At 48.3% G+C, this 14,834-nt stretch overlaps 1 long non-coding RNA gene across 1 annotated transcript; it reads right to left on the bottom strand.

Annotated features, from left to right (window-relative positions):
• Positions 1–8,746: 8,746 nt before the first annotated feature.
• Positions 8,747–14,033, bottom strand: LOC140696272 (uncharacterized). The gene is made up of 3 exons (XR_012072412.1): positions 10,220–14,033; positions 9,677–9,810; positions 8,747–9,047 (listed from the first exon to the last, which is right to left on the bottom strand). It is a non-coding gene; the product is annotated as an uncharacterized lncRNA (long non-coding RNA).
• Positions 14,034–14,834: the final 801 nt, after the last annotated feature.

The raw sequence follows: 14,834 nt of genomic DNA, 5'->3' as shown, positions 1-14,834 counted from the left end.
CTCACAACAGGAAGAGGGGAAGGGTTGATACACCTTCAGATTTTTAGCGCTCAAAGCAAACATGGAACCTCAACCACCCTGCCCTTTGCCAAACTAAAAATATGATAAAGACCTATTTTTGACTTCATTGAAAAGAATAGTTTCAGTTATTTGAACTGTGGCTGTCAGTTTCATTTTTCTGGTTGCATAAAAAAATGTTATTTTGGCAAATGTGTTGAACTCATTTCATCAAACTAAATATTTATAAAAATTCAGCAAAACGGATCATTTCCTCCTTGCAAACTGGAAAAAGACAGCCAATCATTGCCACAGATCCGATGCTGTGAATATTCCATGAAAATAGCGCATGCATCTTGGGTTTTGAATGAAACTGACATCAAAGATTTTAAAGTTCGAGCCCAGTTTTGTGTCTTTTAGATTGTCGAAGTTGCCCCCCGTCTGCTGCTGTGCGGGCTGCACACTAACGCTGTCCGGGAGCCCTGCGCGCGTGGACGGGGGATGCTGTCTGGGAGCCCTGCACGTGTGTGGACGGGGGACGCCGTTTTAGGAGGATCCAGAGGTGAGACGTGTGACGGATGCTCTTGTACCAGTAAGTCAGTTCAGCAGGAGATCAGAGCATCCTCAAAGAAACGCAATGATAATGGAAAAGTAAAATGAGTAACAGAAGAAAAAAGTACTCCTTGTGCATCAATTAATATGATTTTCAGTCCTTAATAACGTAAATCATGACTGTACTTCCCAGGGCCCAGAGGAACAGAAAAGATACTCCAACAGTTGGACCTTCTCATCACACGCGGGGAAACTCTCTTCATTCACAGAGAAAGAAAAAGAAAGAAACGAAGAAGAAAGTCATCCAGAGGAAAAGACAGTGGGTCCTGTGACTCTTCCAGTGACTGCACTGGGGGAGCCTGGCTGACGGGGGATGGGCTGGAGGAGTGCTCGACCCTGGGCCAGCAGGCAGGGCCGAGGATTCGGTCGGAGAGGATCAGATAGCGGAGTCTGCAAAAGGAAAGCAAAGGCCCGTTCAGTCTGGCGTGAAGGCGGCGTTAACCCCAAGGCTTTTCGGGTTCGTGGGCCAATAAACAGCACTTCTGGCTAAGCCAATTTGAGTTGGCTTCTCTGCCATTTACAACCTAGAAAAATAAACAACAGCCTGGCAAGAGTTTAGCTGGGGAGAGACTGCTGGACTGGCGGGCAGGAAAGGTTTGTGGTGACTGTGGGCGGGAGGGGGTTCATCTGGTCTTTGAAGAGGGAGCTTCAGTGAGGAAAGAGGGGCTGGGGGCAGAAGACAGGGAGATGCAGAAGTTGGAGAGAACTTTTCTGACGCTGGTCGGCACGGTGTCATTCAGTAAAGGCCTCAATTTGGTGGAGAAGAAAGGGGATTCAGATCTGTTCTCTGGGAAGGAGGCTTCAATATTAAAAGAAAGAAAGAAAGAAATCAAACGTGGTCGTTCTGGTGTATGGTTTAGTTAATCATTCACCAAGGAGATAAGAAACAGCCCTGATTAACAGTTTGACATTCCAAAAACTCAACATTGTAAGAATTCATGCTGTACGTTCAGTCTTAAGCAGAGCATCAAAACACTTCCGCCCCCCAAAACTCCAAAAACTTACCCCATGCAAGCTACTGAATAGAGTTCCCTTTGCCATACAGTAGGACCTTGTTGTTAATCTATTTCACTCCTGATTTACTCCCCACCCACTCCCTGTGGTAACCATAGTTTGTCTTCCATGTCTGAGAGTCTGTTTCTGTTTCGTAAATAAGTTCATCTGGTAACAATCCATAATGAAGAGGAATGTGTATGTGCATAACTGAATCACTATGCTGTACACCAGAGACTAGCATCACATTGTAAATCAATTATACTTCAATTAAAAAAAAAACCTAACCTACTCAATGCAGCTGCTTTGAAGAGCGAATTAGCACGCTCTCTGCAGCTACAAGACAGGTCCCTCCATTCCGCTAAGTGGAAGAGCTCACAGCATAACCCTGAGCGATAAAAGGGAGCGACAGAAGAGCCCCTACATTATGATAGCGTTTAAACAAAAGCCAAAATCTTGAGAAACTAATGTTTGTGGATGCTGTAAAGAAAAGGAAAATAAAAAGAAAAGTAGACTGTTCAGGTGAGTGGTTACCTGGGAGGAAAGGAAGGAAGGGAATATGATCGACTGAGGTCCTCACCTGAATTAGCAATGATTTTAGTTTTAACCTCCGGAGTGGGAATCTAACCACTTATCCTGTGATTCTTTACACCTTTTCAGATGCACGCCAAAAACCTGCCTAAGTGGAAACTTTCAGTCTAAGCCGAGACGTGGCTGAGGGCTGTTAGGGAAGGCGCGCCTTGAGTGCCCACATTGAAGAGAGAGGTAACTTTGAGCCGGGAGAAGCAGAGGGCTGTCAGTAATGCCTTTTAACTCGTCCCAGGTTCATGCCAGGTCAACGCACCGTTCGTAGTTCCCTCATCTGACAGGTTTACGTTGCGCCACCACTGGCATGTGTTTTATGCCGTGAGCCACAGCCTTCCCGCCAGTTCTCAGCGAGGCGTCTGAGCAGCCGTGGGGATGCTGATGGCATCTGTGCCCCGCATCACGTGGCTCCGCCAGCAGCCCACAGTGCGGCCAGATTCCCCAAAACCAGACTCACCTCCACCTGGGAAGTCGGCGGCTCCCAGCTAGTGCAGGTCACCCTCAAGGCCACTGGTGGCTGCTGTGAACCTTCAAAGTTCCTCTGGGTTCAGCATCTTTTTTCCTTACGGCAAAAGGAGTTCGAAATGCTACTTGGCACCATTGTGCGAGCCTCACGTCCTTCTACTCTGAGTGTGTTGCTCTGTTTTAACACAGGAGCATCTCTGGGACAGCAGGGACCCTGGAGATTACCCCCTTTGATGAAGTTTTCCCTGGTGACTGGGGGCGCTTAATAAATGCTCAATTAAGGAAGCCAGCGAAACCTGCTGACAAGGACCCCGCGGCCAGCATGACGACTGTGCTCAGCCTTACAACGTGCTGCATTTGTGGTGGATTGTTTCCACTTTATTATTATTTTTTTTGGTGGCACTAAAGTGGATGCAAAAATGACGAAGGCACAGACTCTACAGTTGGGAAGGTTCCAGATGGGTAGGGACAAGATACAAAGTACAGGAGAGATGACCAGATAAGGGGGGACTGCGTTAACTTCCTAGGAGCAGCAAAGGTGCAGTGGGGGCTGGAAAGGTGGTGGGTTGACCTCTGGGTGGGGAGGGGGGCACCCGATCTAGGACATCTCACTGCAGACACGTGTGCAGACACACACACACACACACACACACACACACACACACACACGCCCTCGTTCTCTTCTGCTGGCAGAAGCTTCTCACATGTGTGAGTCCAGCCCTACCACACGTGGGACAAAGGTTCGGGACAGTATCTCCACTTTATAGAGGCTGGACATTGAGATCTCTCTCCAAAATAATGTCTATTGATTATTTTTATTGGCCAAAGTGTTTTTTTTTTTCTTTCAAAACTGCCTGATTTCATAGCCTATAGTCCCACCCCCATATAACCTCCTTCCCTTGAGCGTGGGCGGGATGGCGCCGGGGACGGTTAGTCACTCCCTCCATCAGGGTACGAGCTATAAGACTCCCCTGTGACCCACAGAATAGAGCCTCTCTGCTGGCTTCAGAGAAGCGAGCTGCGTGAGCTGCGAGGGGCCCTGCGGCTGGGACTGAGGGTGGCTGTTGGCAGCTGACCTCCGGGGGCTCAGCCCCACTCCCCAGGGAACTGAATTCTGCCAACAACCTGAAGGAACCTGCAAGAGGACCCGGAGCTCTGGCAGGGAACGGGGTCCGGCCAGCCCTTGGTTCCAGCCTCTCAAGGCCGTGAGCAGAGCCCCCACCAGAGCCAAGCTGGGACGTCTGAGCCACAGAAACGCTGAGACACGAGATGGGTGCTTTTTGTCTTTTCTTCACACCTGATCATTTCTTTTCTCCATTTGTCTCTGCCTGAAGTCTACACCCATTATGTTGTTTAATAGTAATACAGCCTCCAAATCACACAAAAGAGGAAAGGCGACCCTAGTTCAGCCCCCTGTCTGAGTCGTCCAGGCCTTGACACAGGCAGGAATAAAGGCAAGCCCGCGACGACTTCCGGTGCTGTAGAGAACAGAATTGCAGCCTCTCTGAGATCTTTGCATTTTGCAGCAGATGGATGTAACTGATTGTCCCCTATGGGGGCCCTGGCTGGTGCACGAGGACGGCGGCAAGGCCTTTGGGCCGGGCCCTGACTCTGAAGAAACCGGAACCTCTTTGAGAGACTGAAGGCACACCCCATCCCACCAGCAGCCGGGGAACGTGGTCTCTGCACCAGCAGCACCAAGGTGAAAAAGACAGACCTGGCCTCGCCCAGCCGCCCTCCCCCTCCCATCGTGTCTTTGAGCCATAATTTCAGGCCTCTGGGGCACTTCCGTTTTTTCTTGTTCATCCTAATGCCTTTTTGGAAGAATATGGGTGGTGGCTTGGGAAGGGAAGCCCTTTCTGCGAGGAACCAGAGATTAAAAGTTTGGACATTCTAATGCCAAACCTTTGTGCACCAGGAAACCAGAGATGGATGGACACACTTGTCAAGTAACTCCTGGATTTGAAACGGAGCATTGGAAGGAGAATTCAAAAAACAGTGACAGTAAAATATGGATGAAACATTTAAAAAGTTACATGAAATAGTTGCAAACAATCCTGACTACAGAGCGTTCATTTAAATTCCAGACGATTATGATTTCGCAGCGTAATATCACATGACCCACTGCTTTCCTGAAATGACTTTAAATCCAGTCGGTTACAGTCACGGGTGGTTATCAGTCCTGCAAACAGAGACGCCGCCGTGTCTGACCGACTTCACGTTGCAGTTACTGTCCGTGCCGTCACGTTTACAGGAAGCTGAGGCATGAGAAGAACAGATGAGAAGAAAGTAGTTCTGAAGCAGAAAGTGTAAAGGAAATTATTTGGCCAAGAAGGGCCTCTCTGTTTGATGGAAAGGGAAGCTTAGAGGCTAAACACAAGTATTTATTAAAATAAAAAAATAATAATCCTGCCCGGCCCTGATGGATTAACTGGTACCAGACCAGCCCTCCTGCCACAAATACACATCTGGATAAAAGTCGGGAATATAATGTTTTCAGGCATTTTCAGGCACTTGGTAGTGAAGAATCTGAGAGAAGAGAAACACTTGGGAATCACTTCCAGGACTGGGTATAAAGAAAGCCTCACCTGCCCTCTCACTCTGATAGGGTCCAGCCGCTGTCCTGTGAGCAGCCGACGGAGGGGCCCACGTGGAAGGGGACCACGGGGCCACGAGCCAGCAGCCAGCACAGAGCTGAACTCCTTCGTCCAACAGCCCAAGAGGAGCTCGGTCATGCAACACTAACAGAATAACAGGAAAAAAATCACAGGCTCATCCCAGAGGCTCAGAAAAACATCCAACAACATCCTTTACAAAGAGACCCACACATACATGGATTTACGAAAAAGGTGTCTCCACAGAGCAGTGGGGGAAAAGTGGTCTTTACACAATATTTCTGGTCAATTTGGATGTTCATATGGGGAAGAAAAAGGTTTAATCCCTACCTCACACTTTATAGAAAAATTAATTCCATCTAGATCATAGGCCTCACTGTGCACCGGAAGAGTGTGCGAACTGAACGTTATCCAGAAGATAACATCAGAAGGCAAACTTTGGAAGAATATTTTCATTACCTTGAAGTAGATAAAAGTATTCTTAAACAGGACACAAAAGCACTAATCATAAAGAAATAGATGGATACACTAGATTTCATTAAAACTGGGGAATTCTGTTCATCAGAAGAGAGAGAAAAGGAAAACCACAAGGCTGGAGGAGATCGATTCCATAAATAGATTCAACACAGACATGTCAGGATACATCAACATCTTACACAAATTAATAAGAAAAAGATAGAAAATTCAATAAAAGTTGGACAAAGATTTCCATAGGCGCTTCACAAAACGGGGGAAAAGAGGGGATATTGAAGTGGCCAAGGAGGCGTATGAAAGGGTTCTCAGTACCATGATTCATCCGGGAAATAAAAATTAAAACCACAATGATATTCTAATACCGCAATTTCAAAGAAAAAGAGAAAGACAGAAAATACCAAGTATTGGGAAAATGGAAGAAAATATTGCTACCATCAGTTTAGGAACCTTTCTGGCAGAGTCTGCTGGGGTTAAGCTGGCACGTACCTATGGTCTTCAAAGCGCACGCACGTGAGGTATGAGATATTACTGACCGTGACTGGAAAGCAGCGTTATTCATAGCAGCCTCAGCCTGGGAGCAAGCCAAGCGTCCCTCAAGGCGAGAGCAGGGGAACAGCTGTGGTCTGTTCATCCCACGGAAGACGACACCGAGTGGGAACCAGCTGCATCTGCAGGCAAGGATGTGGGTGACCCTCACACTCGCAAGCAGGTCAAAGCCACACCCAGAAGTGTGCACATCGCCACGTAACTGCTTCACTTCAAGTGTGTATATAACGTCTCCTCCGTCAGGGAAGACTTACTCTCCGCAGCGGGGCAGCGGCCGACTCGGGAAGCGGACCCAGGGCGAGTTCAGGCGGGGCCCAGCGTTGCTTCTGGGATTCAGCTCCTCTGTTGTGTCTCGAGCTATTCGGATGTTTGCAAATCAAGAAGACACGCTGAGCTGGACGCGCAGGAGTCTCACACTTTCTGGCATTTACCGTACTTGAATCAAAAGCGTCTTTCTAAATGGTAGCTATCGCTGTTCTTATCTGCGTCTCACGTGCCACGACGACTGAAAAGTCTGGAATATTTTTCTCAGCATACAACACCTAAGCAAGCAACCCCCCGGGAATACGCCAGGCAGGCACAGGCCCAGGATGGCTTTAATATTCCAGCTCTCCGCAGCATCTCCAGGCCGCGCTGCTTGTCTGAACCAGGAAGACGCCTCGGGGAGGTCTGCCAGGTGACACCATCCCGGGTGTTGTGGGGCCTCTGGTGTCCCCGCCCCGGGACATGGCAAGGTCACTGTTCAGGAGGACCATGCCTTTACGGAGAAAGAATAAACAAAGGAGAAGCGGAGAGACAACGGGAAGATGGGTGGAGGAAGAAATGTGCATAGAAATACTTGGTAGGCGTCTGACTGTTTTTTATTGACGTGCAGTTGATGTGCACTGTTGTCTAAGCTACAGGTGTACAGTATAGTGATTCACAGTTTTAAAGGTCATACTTCATTTATGATCATTATAAAATATTGGCTCTATTCCCCGTGTTGTACAATGTATCTTTGTAGCTTATTTTTTACCTAATAGTTTGTACCACCCATTTCTCCCCCTTATATTGCCCCCTCTTCAATCTCCCCACTGGTACCCACTAGTTTGTCCTCTCCACCTGTGAGTCTGGAGATGGATGAAAGAAGAAATGCGTATATAAAAATTCTTACTAGCCTTCTGCCTGATTTTTTAAAACCAAGATTATATTTTTATTGGCTGGCCGTGTATTACGGTAAATTAACAGGTTAAGTAGACATTTTCTCTGTGTTAAACTGCATCTCACTGGTGTAGTCAGGGGCCGTCAGTAATTCAGGTTTCTAAATAAGCCTCATAAATGTGTCATTTTTGTTCTATGAACAAGGCAGCTGTGATTTGTAATTAGCTGTCTACTCCGTGTACCAAGAACTATTGTTTCATTATAAGCATTGTGAGGGGGAAAAAAAAGCGTAAGAGGAGGGAAAGGGTATGAGAGTCAAATGGAAACAAAACAAAACAAAGCAGAAACTGGACAGACACAGTGCTGGTTACTCAGAAGTATTATCAAAATGCAGGAGACAGTCATCTTGGAGGAAGGTTTAGGGCTGAATTTGTCAATGGCTTGTGTTCATTCTAAAAGACAGCAGGTGTTAAAACAATGAGAAGTGACCTCCTTTGCACCTGGGTTACAAAACCTGCCCCAATGTTTGTGAAAAAAAACAGGATAATAATAATTTGAAAAACATCCTGCCTCTGGCTAGTTCCTTTTTATTTTTTCTCACACTGGGCAGTTTTATTTATAGATAATAAAGGCAGCTTATAAGACACACGCACGCGCACACACACACACACACACTCATTTCCCAGTGGAAGTGATGTTTATCTGACGCAAAATAGCTCTGGTGTTTGTATAATCTGTTGTCTTTGGAATCCCGTCCAGCTTGCAATGTTCAGATTGCTCACATCCCTTTTAAACCTGTTTACTAGCATATTCTCAACAAAATCAACCAAGTCAGACTTATTTCCAGTCCAAAGGATCCTTTGATTCGCTACTGTGATGGACTGGAGAGAAGCCAAGATTCACAGTGGGAACTTTCTGCGGTTGGGGGTGTGGGTCTCAGCTGCTGGGGGGCCTGTGATGGCCACTGCGGTGAGGACGGCATCGACGGAACTGAGAGAATTCGACGGAAACACCCGTATGGAGCAGGTCTTTGACCCCTGGGGTACCCCCAAGACTTCTGTGAACCCCAAATTGGGAACACTGCCTGGATGTGGGCTTTGAGCAGACACCTCGGCCCTCCCCGGAGCCTGAGGGACCAGCGGCCACCGCACAGCACGTGGGTTCTAACTGCGCCAAGTGCTTTACAGACATTGTTCATCTAAGCCTTTGAACAATCCTAGGAGGTCAGTGGGACTGTCCCTCTTACTAACTGTCACATTCACGGACCCTGGGGATCGGCCGGGAAGAGGCGAGGCGGGGGTATCAGAGCACCGCAGGGCTACCAATGCCGACTTTAATGGTTATGAATTAATGAAACCCAAACTTGAATCATTGTTGCCAGCTACATATGCAAACGTTACAAGTTAGCATTTTATCGGTTTGCTTTGTGCAGACATATTATCAGATGCAAAGGCTGGGGTGTTACAGCAGAAGAGTTTGACATCTTACGCAGAACGACATTTTTTTCTTTGAAGCGTAGAAGATGCTTCTGATAGCTCAGCTGAGAGGAGAAGGCCTTCACATTCAATTGGTCCTTGAGACATTTCACTTTTATCCATCTTGCCTTCTCTGCCCGCAGTCCTGCAGGCCCCCAGAGAAACAAGTCGGAACTGAATCAGGTCCACTCCACTCCCTTCTTACGGGGACTTCAAGCCCCATCAAGCCCGGGAAGGACCACCGCCGTCCCTTCCCAAGTCCTATGGACAACCTGAGTGCCAGCCACCGCCCAGGCCAAGGGGACCCCACCCCCTGAAAGACAGCTCTTCCCTCAGGCACTCAGCGAGAAAGTGGGGGAGCCCCGACAACGCTCAAGCCCTGAGTTCCCCCGTCCCATCTTGTAACTGGTCTCCCTGCCGCATGGTCATGCCAATCCCTGCTCAGACAGACCCTCAGCCCCCCGCCTGCCCCTCAGCACATTCTCCACCTGGCTGCAGTGTGCGATGCCGAGCCTGCGCCCAGGTCAAGTCGAAACATCGGCCAGCAGCTCAGCAGATCCGCACACTTCTCCTGCGCTTAAGCCTTTGCCTGGAATTTTCTCCTTCTGTCCCCTCAGGTCAAAGCCGGCTCCGACCCCCCTGCTGCATAACCTCCTCTACTTCCCCAAGGGCACACTGACCCCTCCCTTCCAAACCCCCAGAGGATCTGGCCCTGTGGCATTTCGCCCCCCAGACCCAGCTCTCCTCCCTGCTCCTCTTCGGAGGCTGAGTCACCTTTTTCTACTGTGCAGCGCAGAGGACCAGGCTTTGCGTAGCAGGGGCATCAGTGGACATCTGCCCGGCAGACGCCACACATCTCAGGACTGGGACGATGGGTTTCCCAGGCAACTGGCAGTCGGATCACGAGGCTGTGTAAAAAGACGTGAACATTTTAAAGGGAATGAAATGCTTAGGGAAAAACAGAGACACCATGGAAAAGATACTGATCGATACGGGAAATTACAGAAAGGTGAGTCAGAAAAATGATTTGGGCCTCAGATGTCCAGCAAAGCATAGAGGACGGCCACCAAACAAAACGAACTTGGTATTTTCCTGCCGGGAGAGAAGGAACCTAAGACGCCGAAGGCACGGCAGGAAGGGAGGCTGGGGTGGATTCGGCAGGACGGAGAGAGGTCAGGGAGGGCGGGCAGAGCCCTGGGCCTCCCTGCAGACCCAGCACTGCTCTGGGTCCTTCAGGGAACCAACTCCCAGGGCGATGTGGCGGCCTCTGGCCAGTCCCCCCCCACCCCGGCAGTGCTGCCCGGCTGGGAGCCTTGCCTGGACAGGGTGCTTGGCCCAGCTGCTTTCCGGGTAGACAGTCTTCCCAGCTTGTCACGCTTCAGTCTTGCTGTTACGGGGGAGAACAGAAGCGGGGTGCTGGGGAAGGAGGCGGGCGTGGAGGCTGGTCCTTGAGTGAGAAGGTGGCCCTGGGAAGCGGGAAGCAGTGCCCCACTCTGATTGGCTGGCGGCTGGCACGCGCCTGGTATGAAAAGGCCCTGCTCCTGGTTGCAGCTTGAGTTGTCCTAGGCTGAGGTTTGGACAGATGAGCTGCTTTGGGGTGTTTTAACTCTGGTGCAGGGCTTCCGGGAGACTCCAGTGCAGGTGAGGACGCAGGTACCCGGGGCGGCCGAATCACCACGGCGCACTGGAAAGCATCCCAGCAGACGCCCAGTGGAGAGGTTCTGAGTGACTGGTGACTCAGAAAAGGAAAGGTCAGGTTCTGGTCTAGTGAACGTCCTGTGGATCCAGAACAGATCGTCAGAAGGATCTGCGAGCTCTTACAAAAGGAAGCAGAGGCAAGTGGGTTCTCTTAAAAACAAGGCATGCCAGACAACCCCGATTTTCAGTTTCCAGAGTGACCAGCCTAGTAACTCGATCAGGACAATGCTGTAGATACAACAGAGCTGTATGTTAGTGACAGGCCTGGCAGCATCTGTATCCCACGGACGTGTTGAGGACAAAGAGGAGTGAGAGCCAGGTGACAGGGTGGCTGGGCAGGCGGATAACTTGTCGACTGATGCTCACTTGGACACAGTTCGAGGGCTGTGCCGTCAGGCTCCCTGTCCTTCTCGCAGAGAACATTCTCGTCAGTGGCACAGATCACATTTGAGGGATGACGTGGCACTGGACAGGATGAGCACGCGGAATGACAGAAGGGGCTCAGCAGGAGGGCTGTGGGACCACTTAGAGGTCTGGCTGGCGGTGACCGCCACCCGCATCAGCAGTGCCGCGTGGCCGCCCTGCAGTAGGTGTAAGGGGCGGGGACCCAAGGTAGGGCCCCGATGGCTCCCTGCTGAGGTGCCTGCCAGCCCCCGCCCGGAAGGCTCTGCTTCACTGGGTCAGGGTCTGAAGGACACTGACTGAGTGAACAGAGACACAGAGAGCCTGACTGCAAGGGAGCTTGAAATCTTGTTGAGGAACTTGATCGCGCTTACCCTGTAATTAAGAAGATGTCGGGGGAGGGGACACATGGGTTTTAACATTTAAAAGGCTGCTCCCTTAGAAGAGAGTTGATCTGTTTTACCCTGGAGCTTTGATGCAAAAGCAGAGAATAATAGTGAGAGGTGTCCAAAGCCAGGTGGACTTGGCTCCAGGGGCCAGGCGGTCCCCCTCACTGCCAGCGCGCAGGCAAGCAGAGATGCTCGGGAGGCAGGGGTGTCCTGGGCGCTTGAAGCTTCTGAGACAGAAGCAAGTCAGACAGCCTCTGATGGCTCTTCTGGGCCTGTCATTCCTCCAGGATTGTCCCTGGGATAATGGAGCCTGAGTTCCTCATCCTCCTGGGTGGCGCCCCGCTCTCTTCCTTGAAGGCAGAGTCCGTTCGTATCAGCATCATCTCTTCCTGTTGCACAATGGGGACTATTGTGATTTGCATAGAATGGGCATCAATAAATATTTGACCACAGTGACTTCAGATATACCCAGTGGACCGAGAAGATGAATTTTCCCAGGGACCTGGCAGTCTGATTATGAAGCTGCGTAAATTATCAAATACTGAGGACAAAGCAACCTTTCCACCATACCCCCATAATTAGGTGGCAATGATTTTTTTCTTAAAAGAAAAGTGGTTTGGGAAATACTGTCTTTAGTAACATTTGTCTCATAGGAAACCAGATTAGGAGAGGTGCTGCCAACAGAGACAGCAGTTAGGAGCGTAGTCTTTAAAGCAAGGCTGTCAGGTGGTTCGGATACCGACTCCACCATCGACTGGAGGATGGTCTTGGATACAGAGTTTCTTAACCTTGCTGAGTCTCAGTCTCCAGGTGTGTGAAATGAGGATGAAAATACCCCTCAGCTCATAACGTTAGTGGGAAGAGTTAATGAATGAATGCATATCAGGTCCTAAACGGCCCCTGGCAGAGAATAAGTGGTCAGTAAGTGTAACAACTGACACGTCTCCGGCGATGGTGTCAGAAAACAGTTTCGTTCTGCTCTGCAGAGTTTGGGAGACCTTGATTCACTGTCTTATAGTGAATACTTGCCCTTCCTGGTAAGAAGACTTGTATTTTTCCGTCACTGGATTTCAGCATCAACGGTTTTATTTTCGAGAAGAGCTCATGGGCTCTGGTTCGTGTTGAATATTGTCTACACAACAGTCCATACTGCCTGATTCGGTTTTATGTCCCCCCCCCATGCAGGTAAATGCAGATGACCCTAAGACAATGATGGCGGTCACATTTCTCAGCTGGGTCCTCTTTCTGGCTCAAGATGTTGCAGGGTGAGACTGTAATGTCTAGAGCCACTACAGAGGGCAGTCATCCCACATCCTAAGGATGAAAGCTCGAAAAGATGGAAAGACCATCAAAGATCGGAGATGTCCCTGAGCCACTGAAATGATCAGCTCCACAATGGCCTCACCTCGACTCGTGTTGTTAAGGGAGATCATAATTGTTTAATTATAATCAAACTGTTTAAGCCATTAGACATCTGGTTTTCTATTACCTGCATTGGAAAACATGCCAGTTGACACATGACTGCTATATTTCCTGAGAGCTTTCATATTTTGGAATACTAACTGCAATGAGTAGAAATATCTTGTTTCACATTTTCCCCCAAGAAGTTTGTAAACACTGCTACTTTTTCATCTGACATTGAAAGCTGCCGTGGAGAAACACGAGGCCAGCCAGATTCCCGGGACCACTCTTCCTTGAAGTTCAGTAATGTACTCAGGATATCTAAAGTGTTGGTCCTTCTATATCCATTCTTCCTGGAACACAGTGAGAAATTTTGATCTGCAGATATCCTTCTTTATTTCAGAAATGTTTCTTTGTATCTTTAAAACAAATTAATTGGAGATCTCATTTTCAGGAATATCAACTAAACCCTTTTTAATTACTTAAAATGTCTCTGTCTTTTTCCTCTACAGTCACTGCAGTTGATTTAAGCTTTTCCCCTAAGTCAGTCACTTAGATGAATTGTGCCCAGTCTATTTCTTAGTTTTGCTAATTTAGTTTCTATAATGGACCGCTCCTGATTTCCATCTGTTGCCTTGGTTATATTATCTTCTTTCCCTTCTCATTATGTTGTTTATATTCTCTCCCAGCTCTTAATCTATTAAACTGATGTTCTTATTAACTTATTCTATCATTTGGACCACATGTAAAGAATTTTCTTCTGTTTGGTTGCTTTTATTCCAGACTATGTTCTTCACCTATTCATTCATGCCGTAGACTTTTTTTCTTTTTTTCTCCTCCCCTTTTACTGAAGTCTTGGATTTGGAGAGCAGACATGCCTCTTCTCTCTGTCTTGTTTCTAATGAATCAGGATTGCTCTTTGCAAATCTTCCAGTTGCTCAAATATAATATGAGCAAATTCTCCTTGGCTGCTTTCTCGCTGAGTTCAAGAGCTGGAGATGGCATTTTTATTCACTTTTCTACAGACTCACACCCAGGGAGGGTAAAGGGTGAGGACTGATCCCCTGGGTCTTTGCAAGGTCTGGGCGCTGCCTTCTCGTGTGAGATTTTGGTGAGCTCTTTCACCACCATTTTCCACCCTTGTTGGAAGTATGTCCCATTCCTGTGACAAAATGTCCTTCGACTTTGAATCTTTGCCTCAATTTATTGTAAAGTCCTTTAAAATGGCAAATCGTAGTAATTTTTTCTAGCTCTGGTCGGGCCGGGGGGGGGGGTTGTTTCCGCTGGTGGTGGCTGAATCCCACCGAGATTCCCCCAGGTGGCTCACTTCCTCACCTTTCATCCCACTTCTCAGATTCCTGTCTTCTTTGTATCAAAAAGGATTAGTGAGAACTCTTGGTATGTTGCCTACTGGGTTTTTTGGGAGGTGGGGATGAGAGGAGGAGCCGTTCTCCACTTCAGACTTCTGTTTCACTGAGCACAGCGTTTGAAGTTTATGGCACAAAGTTGTACTTAATTTTTTGCTTGGTTGCTCTTTTTTTTCCTTTGCTTTTTTTTATTATAATTACTATTCTTTGTTCATTTCCTTAGTAATTGTGTGTGAAAGTTTCTGTGTTCCAGATTTACTCTGTCATTTTTATATGTTTGTCCTCTACCTGCGCTTTCAACTGCATTCGTTCTGAATGTGCTCCAGAAGGAATGGCGTATTATAAAGTCTGCAAATAAATCTCAGCAGTTACTAAAGATGGCGGGAAAAGAACCACGAAAGCAAGCACTCATTGCGGCTTGCTAATAACTAACATCAACGCAGCATTCTACCTTTACGACGCCCTGTCGCCTTATTTCATTTTCATTAAACTCCAGAAGGGCAGGGTCTGCGTCTGCCCTGCACCCGCAGGACCTAAGTCTGTGCTTGGCCCTAATTAGGTACCCAGCAAAGTTTTGAACGAACAAATGAGTGTTGCCCCACTAGACAGATGGGAAGCCTGAGGCTGCAATCATCATTAAGGACCTTGTCCTTGTCCAAGGCTGCATATCTGAAG

The sequence above is a fragment of the Vicugna pacos genome, chromosome 5 (genome assembly GCF_048564905.1).
Source record: "Vicugna pacos chromosome 5, VicPac4, whole genome shotgun sequence".
Classification (NCBI taxonomy): domain Eukaryota; kingdom Metazoa; phylum Chordata; class Mammalia; order Artiodactyla; family Camelidae; genus Vicugna; species Vicugna pacos.
This window is presented reverse-complemented; position numbering and strand designations above follow the sequence as displayed.